Below are 13588 nucleotides of genomic sequence, written 5' to 3'. Positions count from 1 at the left end.
GAAAGATGTTACCTCACAGGTGGTCCCATAATTATTTGATTTAAATCCGATCATCGGATCATGAAGAGATTAACGATAATCTTAAATTTTTATATGAGAATCGAAGTCGGTTTTGTTTTTTGCTTAAAAATTACCCTTAATAAAATTAAACTCTAAAAATTTAAATTAACCAATAATAAAACAAAAAATTTTAAATAAAATAAAACAAACAAAAATAAAATAAAGTAAAATTAAATATATAAATTAAATATAATTTTAAAAAATTTTAAGTAAAAATAAAGACAACTATGTATGTATGTATGTATGTATGTGTGACTAAAAATGTTCCAACATGACAAAATTGAACTATAGATTGATCGATGTTGAATGTTGCAAATAAAATTCTAATAAATAATTGTGAAATCGCAGAAGATTAAAGATAAGCAGATGCAGATAATCAAAGCAGAACAAACGGATATTCAGGATTCTAAAGTATTATGTGGTTTTCTTTTTTTAATAAACATTTCATATAAAAACTATGCAAACAGTACAAAACAGCAGTCGGCAATGTATGGGTCTTTCCAGACGAGTCAAACCCGATCGCAGGCGCATCAATTCAAATCAAATTATGGTCTGTTAAAGCATAGACAGACGGCAACGTTGATCCGGATTAACAGCGCAATTGATCGGATCAAAATTGTGCCTTGACAGACGGTAGTAATGCAAATTTATGAGCCGCGAGGTCGTAGGTGCGATGTCCACGGCCAGCAGAATATTCATTAATTTTTTTTTATTCATTCAATTATAACTTCTATATTTTTTTAAGTAGTTTTTAGTTAGTTGTCTTTGACTTTAGTAAAATTAAACTCCAAAAATTTAAATTAACTAATAATAAAATAAAAAATGAGAAATAAAATAAAAGAAACGAAAATAAAATAAAGTAAAATTAAATATAGATATTAATCGAATAAACTCAAAAAAAAAAATTAAGTAACAATAAAAACAAAATTTTTTTGGAAATCGCTCCAACCGAGGATTGAACCTGAGGTCTGAAGACTTGTAGTACGCAGCTCTCACCACTCGACTACCGCGGATGAAGTAGTTGGCTGCTTTGTTCGCGTATTTGCTTGCTCAGGGAGCGTAGAACACAAAGAAAATGCAAAACTAGCATGAACATCCACCTTGTCGTCGGTAATGCAGTCACCGTATTAATTTAAAGAAGTTCTTATTCAATTTTAAATGGATTCCAATCTGAATCAGTATGATGACTGCATTACCGATGAAAAGCTATATGTCCATGCTACTTTCGCTCTATCTCTGTATTCTACGCTCTCTGAGTTTTGGTCAGTGTTGTCATCGAATATTCCCTTGATCCGAGTTAAGTTTGGGAATTAACTCTAGGACTTAATCCGGATCAACAGCAGTTAATTCCCGAGATAATTCCCAATTAAGGAGTTGATCCGGATCAACGCTGCCGTCTGTCTATGCTTTAAGGGCCGTTTTCTCGTCTGCCTACTAAAAGTTGACAGCCGGTCTACTTTATCGACTTTTTATCGATTGCCTGTTATAAGCATTTGATCGACAAATTTGACAGGCGGTCAAAGCATCGCTTATCTTTAACAGGCAGTCTAAAGGGCGGCCCTAAGTCTCGATAAATCAGTTGTTCACGTTAACAACACACAAACTGACACATCAGAAGCAATAGTCATGGAGGTGATAATCGAAATATTTGGTGTTCTGTAAAGTCCTAGTCCAAAAAACAATTCTATTTGATATTTCGCTGCAGTAAAAAGCCAAACCAGTTCATTAACTAGTATGAGCCTACCAGTTCGCCAATTTCGAAGAACTTAAGCGGTCAGCGACTTCTGCCTTTGAATTGCCAAAGCCAAAAATAAAATTTAAATTAAATTTAAAGTTCTCTGCAACAGTGTGCGTGATCATGCTGATCATCATTACAAACATTCATTGTCGTCAATTGCTCTGCCTATACATATGTATGTATATCAGCTGCTAGCAATTTAGAAATTATTTTTATGTCTAATGCATTAATTCTATTTTATACGTAGCTGCCTGCCTATTGCACATTTACACATACAAACATATGTACATATGTACAAATGTACATACATACATCCTAAATGATAAAGCAAACAAATGAAAGAAAACTAAACGCATCTGTCAGTTCAAAAAATGGGCTGGGTCTCGGTTGTATGTATACATTACATACATATTTATATTTTTTTTCGTGCATCTGTTGGCTTGTCTTAAATAAAGACCTTTTGATAACCTTTGAAGCTGGTTAACAGCAGAAATAGTTGTGAATTATACATATTATACATATATGTATATATATTACATATTTATTTAATAATAACCTTTTTAAAAAATAACTTTACCTAAGGTCAAGACGGAAAACTGCAAGTAGCACATTTTAAAGTCATTACTGGGTTAATATACATGTGCATACATACAGTGGCGGAAAATTAAATAGAGACGCGACATTTTAACAAGTTTTGTCTATTTTTTTTATTCAATGTTTATAAACGTATAGCTAACTATCTAACAAAAACCACAAAAATTCAACAAAGTTTCATATAAATTCCAAAATTTTTTCATCAGAATTTTTCAAAAAAATTTTGGAATGTAGCAATAAAACCTAAATTTTAGTTTTACAAAAGTGAAGTGTGAAGTTGCCTCATTAATTTTTGATAATTTATTTGCTGACGGTGTTACGCATATTCTTCCATACAAAGACGAAGTATGTTCGAAAACTATTTGAAAATCAAGGGCTACTTGATATTCGAATTATTTCAGTCGAAAAATCCGATCTTAGAATTTGGTTGAAGAACGCCCTATCTCAGAATTCGGTTCAAAAGCGCCCTATTTCAGCTAAAAATACTCTGAAAATGTGCATTTTTGAACCGAATTCTGAGATAGGGCGTTCTTCAACCAAATTCTGAGGTATGGTGTTTTTAATTAAATTCTGAAATAGGGCGTTCTTGAAAAGTTTCGAACTGCCTGCCGAGAAAAGTAGAGCTTGCAGTCAGGTATCAATATGTAGTTGAATTTATCGTTACGACTGACTAAGGACTTTAATATCTATCTAACTATTCGCAGGAATGTTTTGTCTATCTTAAAGAGGATTTCCATGGCTCTGTAAGCTTCATATTTTTTATAACCTTGAACCTTGCCAAATGTAGTCTGAAGAAACACCAATCTCAGCGTTTTTCCCATAGGAGCATCAATCGAGTCTGGACTCATTTTGAACGCAAGGAATTTATTCGTAGTTTGTTTATTTACACATAACCTAAAAAATGGCAGTTTGCAACTGTTTGGCTGCCAAACAAGGATTTCCCTGGACATTTTTTGTCGTACATACTTCTCGTCGTTCATTAAGCAGCGTTCGAATTTCTGATCAAAAAATTCCTTCAGCAATTTTACTCATTCTTTTGCGCTAACGTTCTGGACAGAGTTTTTTTAATTAGTTTTTTTAATTAGTTCTCTCTCTTTCTCTTGTAAATTTCCTGCCTGAAGTGTTAGGATCTTTCTTGGTGTGGTAACAATTTCCTTTGACCCCTTCTATTTACCAAAAACTTTTTCAGTCAATTCGTCGGTCGGCTTTAAACCATTCCAACAATTCAAAAGCCTTTTATTGCGGTAACAACCACATCTTAGGTAACTTGTTTAAAATTCATTCAAGGCTGTCTGAAAGAGTTGCATTATATTTTCTCGCAATTTCAAATTTCCTTGCATCTTCGCGGGAAGAATACTCATTATATTTTGGCATTTAATGCAGAGCTGATATGATGCAAAAGGAGTGCAATGGGGTATAGTCGTTGTGCTGTGTATGCAGTCACAGTTGCACCGTTATACTCAATCCCGACTCTTGCGTCCTCGTTCGCGCACTCTGGGCAACGTGAGCAACCCATGTGCGAGATGTGGTTACCAATCCGAGTGGAGCCTTGGGTCACAACAGAAAAAGAGGGAGCTTCGGTGGGGCCACTCCGACTTATTCGTTTTAAGGGCTCACTGAAGTCTGCAGCGTCTGTTCACCAGTAGGTGCGGCTGCAAGCGGGTGTCTGTCTTGGAGCCAGCGGCTCTCTATATAAACGTGTATTTGGTTGCGAAACCACCTCCGTCCCAACAATGGGTTGTGCGCTGGGTTTGGGACCCGCCACGTAAAAACCCCTTCCAGTGAAGAAACACAACAATGCCTCGAATGAGACCCCCCTTATTATGACGACCGCGACAAATGTTTAAAGGACTACGATTTGAGGGCATGCACTTGGAATGTCCCAACCCTTAATGGGGAAGGTACCTCTGCCCGGCTGGTTGATGTCCTCGTAAGAACAAAAGCTGACATCACAGTCATCCAAGAAATGCGTTGGACGGGGCAGGGCACGCATTACCAGAGAGTTAGGCGACATACGGAAGGTTTCAAGACCAGGGCGTACTCCTGTAAGAACAACAATGGCGACCTAGTTACCGATGTTCAGAACGTACTTAAATTTGGAGGGAATACTTTTCCACGCTACTGAATGGTAGCAGCACGAAAAGTTGTGGAGAAGAAGAACCCGAGCCCGCAGTCGATGATGACGGGGTCGATGTTCCTCCGCCGGACCATGACGAGGTACGAGTAGCAATAACGCAGCTGAAAACAACAAGCTGCTGGAGCTGACAGCCTGTCAGCTGAGTTATTAAAGTACGGTGGCGAGGAGTTGATAAGGTGCATGCATCAACTCTTGTGCAGAATATGGTCAGATGAACGCATGTCCGACGAGTGGAATTTAAGTGTGCTCTGCCCAATTCACAAAATAGGGGACCCCGCCATTCGCGCCAACTACCGCGGGATCAGCCTTCTACGCATAGGTTACAAGGTCTTATCGAGCGTACTGTATGAAAGACTGAAGCCCACCGTCAATGAACTGATTGGGCCTTACCAGTGTGCCTTTAGGCGTGCAATTGCTGGCTTATGCCGATGACATCGATATCATCGGTATCAAAAACCGTTCTGTTCTGACTTTTCCAAGTTGGATAAGGAAGCAAAGCGAATGGGTCTGGTGGTAAAAAAGACGAAGTATCTCCTGTCATCAAACAGTCAGCTCATTCGCGCCTTCGCACCCACGTCACTGTTGACAGTTATAATTTCGAGAAAGTAAAGAATATCGTTTACTTGGGAACCAGCATTAACACCGATAATAATGTCAGCATGGAAATCCAACGCAGAATCACTCTTGCCAACAAGTGCTACTTTGGACTGAGTAGGCAATTAAGGAGTAAAGTCGTCTCTCGACGTACGAAAACCACACTCTATAAGACACACATCATGCCTGTGCTGGTGCATCTGATGAGGCGGCTCTTGGAGTTTTCGAAAGAAAGATTCTGCGAAAGATGTACGGACCTTTGCACGTTGGCGACGGCGAGTACCGCAGACGATGGAACGATGAGCTGTATGAGCTTTACAACGACATGGACATAGTGCAGCGAATTAAAATACAGCGGCTCCGCTGGCTTGGTCATGTCGTTCGAATGGGCACCGAAGCTCCAGCTCCGAAAGTGTTCAACTCGGAACCCGCTGGTGGTAGCAGAGGAAGAGGAAGGCCCCCACTGAGATGGAAAGACCAGGTGAAGAAGGACTTGGCTTCACTTGGCATTTCCGATTGGCGCCAGTTGGCACAGAAAAGAAACGACTGGCGTGCTTAGTGGAACTCGGCCAAAATCGCTTAGGCGGTTACAGCGCCAAATAAGAAGAAGAATATGATACAAAAATAAATAATCTGCATAAATAAAACCGGAAGAGCAAATAAAATTTGAAACAGCCATTATTTGGATACCGATTTTCACCGTTGAGTAAATTAAACACACCTCTCAATCAAGCTTTTGTTTGCTGAAAACAAAAAAAAAACAAAATTCGGTTACATGCACGTAAATTGTAAGCCATAAAACACCTTTACAGCAAACATGCATACATATGGAATTACCATTTCATTTGAAAAAAAACTTGTTTGAAAGAAAACCTCGAGCAGAACAACAGCAGAGAGTAGATAGAGTGATATTACAGAAATGAAATATGTGTAAAATATTACAATACATATCTGCATAAGTGCCTGTAACAAGGCGAGGTGATAGCTTCCGCTCTGATGAAGGCTGTGAACAACAATGCTACGAGGATGTTGTAATAATGACAAATTCAGCTGTCTGGGAACACTGAAGAGGAGAAAACTACATACATACATTTGTACTAGAAATGTTAATCCCGGGATTCCGGCCTTTTTAAGATTTCGAAAATCCCGGGATTCTTGGCAAATAATTTGCACTGTTGGCAATAATAGAAACTCCTTTTCTTGACCAGTATTGGCTATATTTCTTCTTTTATTTAATAATTAACATTTTTTTATAAATGTCTAGCTCATTATACATATAAAACCACGCGATAGTAAATTTTAAACACAAATATCAATATATTCGCGAAACCATGGGATAAATATAGTAAAATTGAAATGTGCTTAGAGAAGACGTATGGGTATCAAGTTAAAGAGGAACTCCTATAGAATTTAAACAGTTTCAAGTTTTTGGTGCAGGACTGGTAAGTAATTAAATTCTCCTTTTACAATTTTATCCTTGAAACTTCGCAATATTTGTTTTTGAAAAAATTATATGTTAAGTACTTATATAAACTCGATAACATCGTCGAATTTCGTCCTTCAAACTTTACCAGCTTAAAAAAATTACGTATTGTGAATTCAAAAAATTGTGTTTTTTTTTAATTTTAAAGTATTTTCTCTTGCATTTGGTACCCATATTTTTTTACATTACATTACATTTTTCAAATAATTTTTGGAATTAATCATATCTTTGAAATTACAAAGTCCTTTAAAATAAATCCTGACGTCAGAGGGAAAAAATGAAAACGCAACTTTAAATAAAAGTAGGTTTCAAACCCATTTATTTATTATTTATTTTATGGTAGGAGAGATAGAAGCAGTTTTTTCGATTTAAGTTGTTGAAAAGTAATGAATATCCAAATCGCGGGACTAGTCCTGGGGTCCCGGGATTGTGATAACGACGTCCAGAAAATCCCGGGATCGAGGAAAGCTGAAAAATTAACATCCCTAATATGTACATATAATAAAGATTGTCATGACGGCACACACAATGAAAAACATTTAATTTAGTTTTTATATAAAGGCGTACATGCGAGTATTCAGTGACGCAGGACATACAAAAGGACCCGAATATATGCCTATATACATATGTAGTACATATGAATGTATGTATGTATATATATAGTAATTCAATCTGACCACTCGTCGAGTTGACATATCGGCTCATATTGCAAACAAACAGAGGGGAATAAATATGAAGAAGCGGAATAAGGAAGCAGCAAGAACTGGAAGCGCAAAAGCAAACCCAAGCAAAAGCAAAAAGTGAGTTACTGAAGAGTACGTTAAGAGGACAACTTGTTCAAATATGCAAGTATTATACTGCTTCCTCAGCTGTTTTATGTTACGTGGAATAAAGCCACACCGATGCAGCACTGCAGTGAAGCTACTTACTACGTCACATAGACATAGATTGACTGAGGAAGTCCGTGCATACGCTTGAAGTTATGTGAAAAATATTCCTATCACAATGCAGCGCTGACGAAGGGACTGAGATTTCCTGTGCCATGGGCATAAAGCGACATTTGGACAGGACACAGCTAAAATTATTTAAAAGTTACGTCAGTTTCGCGTCCAAGTTGTGTCATGATCAAGATAGTATATTGTTTGATTTTTTTCTATTGTACGCTTTTGGGTGTTTCTTGCGATCGCTTTGTATGTATGTAATGCAAACAGTTACGCGTCCCGACCAATTCATTTAATATTTACTTTTACATTACATTTATTTGGTAGCATTACAGAAATAAATATTTGCTTGCGTGTAGTGCATTGAACTACGACAAAGCAGGGTTAACAAGTATGTCGTCCATATGCGGATTGAAGGAAAAAGGGCACACTCAGTTCGATGAGCAGTAGGAATGACAGGTAAAAATTGCGCTTGGGTCTGTATGCTGCAAGGATAATCAACAAAAGATTGTAATTTATTTGTTAAGCGAACACATACAGCGTCGGTCATATCCATAGTATCGGCACCACCATTTGCCATTTATGACATACATTTTTTGTTTATTTATTTATTTTTAAGAATTCAACAATTTTTCTTATTGAGCTTAAGGCCGTTTTTAATGAAAAGCTACTGTGGAAAAGCAACTACAATTTGAAAAGATGGTAGAAGTGATAGCTATTTCGGAAATCACCAGATTTCCTCATCAGACTTTTTCAGCGGGATTCGAACCGACGACCCCAGCTGACTCAGCCAGTTGTCTACGCACTGTGCTTTTTTTTAAGAATTTTAAATTAAGATACAGTTAATTCTCTAACAAAACCCACATAAACCCTTTAAAACTTTGTAAAAGACTACAAAAAAAATTAAACAAATTTGTACCCAAAATTTTAAACTGTTTTCTCAGAGTGTTAGATTTGTTTTGAGTACACAGTTTTAAAGTCCATTCAAAATTCTAAAAAATCAAGTAATTTTTAGCCACTTGAAACTTGCACATTATTAGACTAAAATTTAATGGGCTGTGTAATCAAAAATATTCTAGCACTTCTAAGACAAAAGTTTTCAATTTGGTTGAAAATTGGTTACATTGTTTTGTAGTTTTCTACAAAGTTTTAAACTTGAGTTTTTATGGGTTTTGTTAGAGAATGAACTGTAATTTAATTGAAAATTCTTAAAAATTAATAAATAAACATGAGTGACAAACAATATCACTTTGAAATTGGGGTGCTATTGTATTGACCAATACTGTATCTACACAATGCATAGATACTGCGTAGGAAAAATTAGAATCATTAAAAGATCTCGACTGGATTTGGATGAGACCCTCTCGCGGACGAATCCAGAAGCTTATTGCAGTACTGCTTAAAACATTTTTTAAATTAGAATTTCCATGTTTACCTTTTTTAATTGTATCCTAATTTTTTATGTACTTTTTTACTCTAATTTTTTTTTTATTGACTAGATACTTTATTTTTTATGTGCTCATTTTTATTATTTTTACTTATTTCTTTTTATTGCTCTTGCTGCTTTCTAAAATTTTAATTTTTTATTGTATGTATGTTTTTATTAATTACACAGGTTTACAAAAAAGTTTCTGCTTATTGAATTAAACCTCTATATCCCTGTTATTCGACGCGCCGAATGCGAATCCGAGGTCTGTTAGCCTCCATCACGTCAGGTTCGAGGTCATTTGAAGGTCCAGTAGGGAAAAATTCACTGAATAAACCTGAACATTTTTTTATTTCACTTTAACAAAATTTTTTAATTTTGTTATTTTTTCTTTTGTACGTTTATATTTTTTATATTTTCTTTTGTACGTTTATATTTTCTTTTGTACGTTTATATTTTTTATATTTTCTTTTGTTTTATTATATTCATTTACTAGAAATATTTGATTTATTTCTTTACTTTTCTCAATTGATCTCTTTACCCTACTTATTTATTTTTTATTTTTCCGATTTAGTTTTTTACATTACTACTTCATTTCTTTTATTTTTTTAATTTAAATTTAACTGAATTTCATTTTTCTTTGTTTTTTATTTTTATTTTAGTATATTTGCTTAAATTCTTTACAGGCTATACATATGTTTGTATAGATCCAAACAACATTCAGAAATACATTTTAGCACCATGTGTGGAAATAAACAATTCATAAAAACACATTTGCATACATATTTACAAATTTTTTAAACAGCTGGCCAGAGATACAAGTAGTCATCAAATGGCGTGCGTCTAATTAACCCAGGCAACCAATTAGAGGACCCTATTTTACAAGACAAGACTTACTTCAGAATAGCCATATGTCGCACCTTTCATTCACATGCTATTTGAGGGAATTTTTGACCGAGGTCAGGGTGTTTTTAGAGCCTTTAACTATGTATAAGGAAAGTAAAAAAGTCAATATAAAACAATTTCAAAAATGCACCACTATCAAATCAAAATGGCCTTAGCGAATGTCGTTTACCTAAGCAATATTGCTACACTTAAGGGTTGCTACGCTTAGCAAAATACCGGTCAGAAAAGTCAATAAGACAATCAAAATTCAATATTAAATCAATCACTTTCGCCTATTGCTTATGCAATTTTCATTGTCTTTAGAATGTTTGACTATAGGTAATGGGGAAAGAAAGTGTGTATCTGACTAATTTTCCGAGTTCAATGACATTACACTACGTAACAAAATTTAAAAAACAATATTGGTTTTAATTTATTTGCTGAGAGTTTGAATTTATTTGCTGAAAGTTTAAATCCCAGGGTTAAATTTTATTTACCAAATGTTTAACTTAATATAAGTAGGTCCACAGACGAAATTTTTCCATATTTTTGGAGCAATGCGCACGGACTGAGCAAATAAATTGTTTAAACTAAAGCAATGTGACTAATTAATGTGGATAAGATTAAAAAAAATGCATACAGTGACTCAAACAAATGACCACGTGTTTTTTTTATATTCGTAATATTTTTCAGCTAAATTAGTTTTGTTACTTTTATATAAAAATATCGTCTAATACAAAATTTGGGAAAATTCAACAAATTTGCATCAAAATTTCAACTTTTTATTTTGAATTTTAGGAAAATTTTCTAAAAATTCAGAACAAAAAGTTGAAATTTCGATGAAAATCTGTTGAATTTTCCTAAATTTTGAATAAAGTTTGAAGCTGTGATTTACACAGTTTTGGTTAAAGCGTAGATATTTTTATATAAAAATAACAAACAAAAATTTAGCTCGAAAAACATTACGAATATTTGAAGAAAATCAACACATGTTCATTTGTTGCAGTCACTATATATGTAATATTAACGATTTATTCAAAGGTGACTAAGTCCTACCGTAAGTGTAAATTGAAATTGCCTAAGTCCATTCCAGCCAATCATATTGTGCTCGGCGACTACGGATTGTGACATTTAAGTCGTTACATATAAAACTTGCCTAAGTCCACTATAAGAAATTTTTGGGAAATTTTCTTCAAAACTAACTAAGTCCATATGGTATTTTGCAAACGTGCTTAGGTCCCACATAAAGTTTTCTTCATTTTGAATACTTTCATAACTTTTCATTTTTGCAAATTTGCAAAAGCTAGTCGAAATAGACAGCAAGAAAAAAAACCACCATTTCCCAAAATTTTCCTATGGTGGACTTACATAGGTAGGTTAATATGTATCGACTCATACATAGATATCGCACACCGCCTTCAAAAGGATCACAATTCAAAATTACACGTTTGTCAGAAAATGAGAAAAACTACATCTTAGCACACGATAATCCTATGGGCAAGGGAGACTTTTCCGTAGGCTTTTTTAACAAATTATAACAAAAATTTGGTCCAGCTTTTGCTGAAAGGTAAGTAAAAGCTCTGTGTACATTTTCGGCGCATAATTTCAAATTTTGCGTTGTGCCTCTTATGAAGACGGTGTGCGATATGTCAATTCCGTAAATCAAAAACAACAAGCAATATCATTCCATTTGCCAAAGCTCCTCTTTGCGTGAAAATTAATACAACTCTGGCAGACATCAGCTGTTGGTGATAACATAAGTTGTGTTCGATAACAAAATTAGCCAACACCAGCCAAAGAGAAGAAAAGCAAAAAAGCAAACGAACAGAAAATTAAAGCTCAGTTAGTCTAGACTCAACTTAACTTACCGTAAGAAATCATCAATGATTACTCAACACGTCAACTTAAGCCAGAAGCGGGAATATTTTGTTTTTGTATTCTCTTATTCAGCTGTTTGGCAGTTTGCTGCCTAAAATGCCACATCAAAAAAATCATGCAAACAAATATGCTTGCGATCATTTATTTTTGAGAATTACAAAAACGAAAATCTGGCAAGCCTGATTCCCTCACCGCTCTCAATTTCCGCAAGGCCTTAACTTAAGAATCTAAAACCTACAGGTGCTTAAGTTTCTTACGACAAGTTAAGTTTTAACTAACCGCCAGCACAGTTTCTCATATAACAGTGTGGCCAAAATATTGAGTTAAGTTAAGTTACGGAAATCAAGTCTAGACTAACTGAGTTTTAAGCCATCACTTGCAAAAGGAGGAAGAAGAAGACAAACCAGCTGACTTTGTTTATGCTTTATTTATAAACAAACTGATATTCATTTTGCCTCCATGGAAGAAAAAAATTAAAGTTCAATGTTCGCCAGGAACATTTCTGGAAGTAAAAACTAGATAGCACTATCATAAAGTCATATAGCAGGCAACCAATTTTGTTTGTTTACAAAAATTGCAACCGTATGTTTTCAGATCGTATATTTTCGTGATGGATAATTTTTGCTGGCTAAATTTTTTCTAGCACAACATGAACGTTTCTCTTGCAGCAAAATGGAAAGTTTGCTTTCGCAATTTTTGAATTATGGATAAATTTTTGTGTAGTCGAACGCATTTATAACCAAGTTGTCACCAGAGCAGTTGGATTTTCGCCTAACGTCAAAATTATGTATTTGTGTACACATACATAAATGCAACTACTTGATTTACTTAATGCTGTTCAAAACAAAAAAAGATAATCGCAATCAGATAAACAAAAAAAAAAGTAGAATAAATATTGTAAAGCAAATCAAAATAATTATGCTCGCTGCGCCGCCGACAAACTGTCATCCAAATCTATTGTGAACTGTCACTCTACGATTATTTCTTTTACTGCTAATCATGGTTGCCACGGTCGCAGAAAAATACTTACCATCCAACTGAAAAAATTACCAAATCTAAAAAATGTCTACCAATAAATTTTTTTTATTTATTTCAATAAAAACCAAAAATTCTTTTTAAAGAACTTTTTGTTTGACTAATGATATGATATTTGAGATCATATTAATGGCATCTTTTCGGCTTGGTGATTTGTTTAATATTCATAACGTTTTTCAAGTACATAAACGTTTTTGGGTTTTTTTTTTTTGTTTTGTTTTTTTGTTTTGTATAAGAGCATTGTTTACGCTTCAAACAAACCAATAAAAAATAAACGATTGAAGCTCTATGAAACATTCAGACCAAATCAATACTCTGAATTTTTAGAACAATTTAAGATATGGAGTTTTATAGCTCATGGAATTTTAGTATAACCAATCATGTGCAGCTAAAATTTCTGCTGATTTTTATTCGACCTCCCAAAAAGGAGAAGGTTATCATTTCGTCGGAATATTTTTTTTATGTATGTTACCGCATAACTTGGACAACGTTAACCGATTTATATAATTTTTTTATAGGAAACGTGTTGCCTCGCAGGTGGTCCCATACTAACTTGGTTTAATCCCGATCATTTGATCATGAAGGAATTGACAATCTTAAATTTTTATATAAGAATTGAAGTCGTTTTTTTTTTGCTTAAAAATTACTTGTTTGCCAACAAAATACTTCAACAAAAATCTACCAAAATGAAAAATATGTAACTTTTTACCAACCCAAATTTGTACTACCAATTTCGGTAAGAATTTACTAAAGCGGCAACCCTGCTGCTAATACTTTTGTTTACATTTTTCTTTTTGCTTTCCTGTAGATCTACACT

This window comes from Rhagoletis zephyria, unplaced genomic scaffold (assembly GCF_001687245.7).
Source record: "Rhagoletis zephyria isolate East Lansing unplaced genomic scaffold, Rhagoletis_zephyria_1.1 Rzeph_scaffold_05694, whole genome shotgun sequence".
NCBI classification, from domain to species: domain Eukaryota; kingdom Metazoa; phylum Arthropoda; class Insecta; order Diptera; family Tephritidae; genus Rhagoletis; species Rhagoletis zephyria.
Note: the sequence above shows the minus strand (reverse complement) of the source record.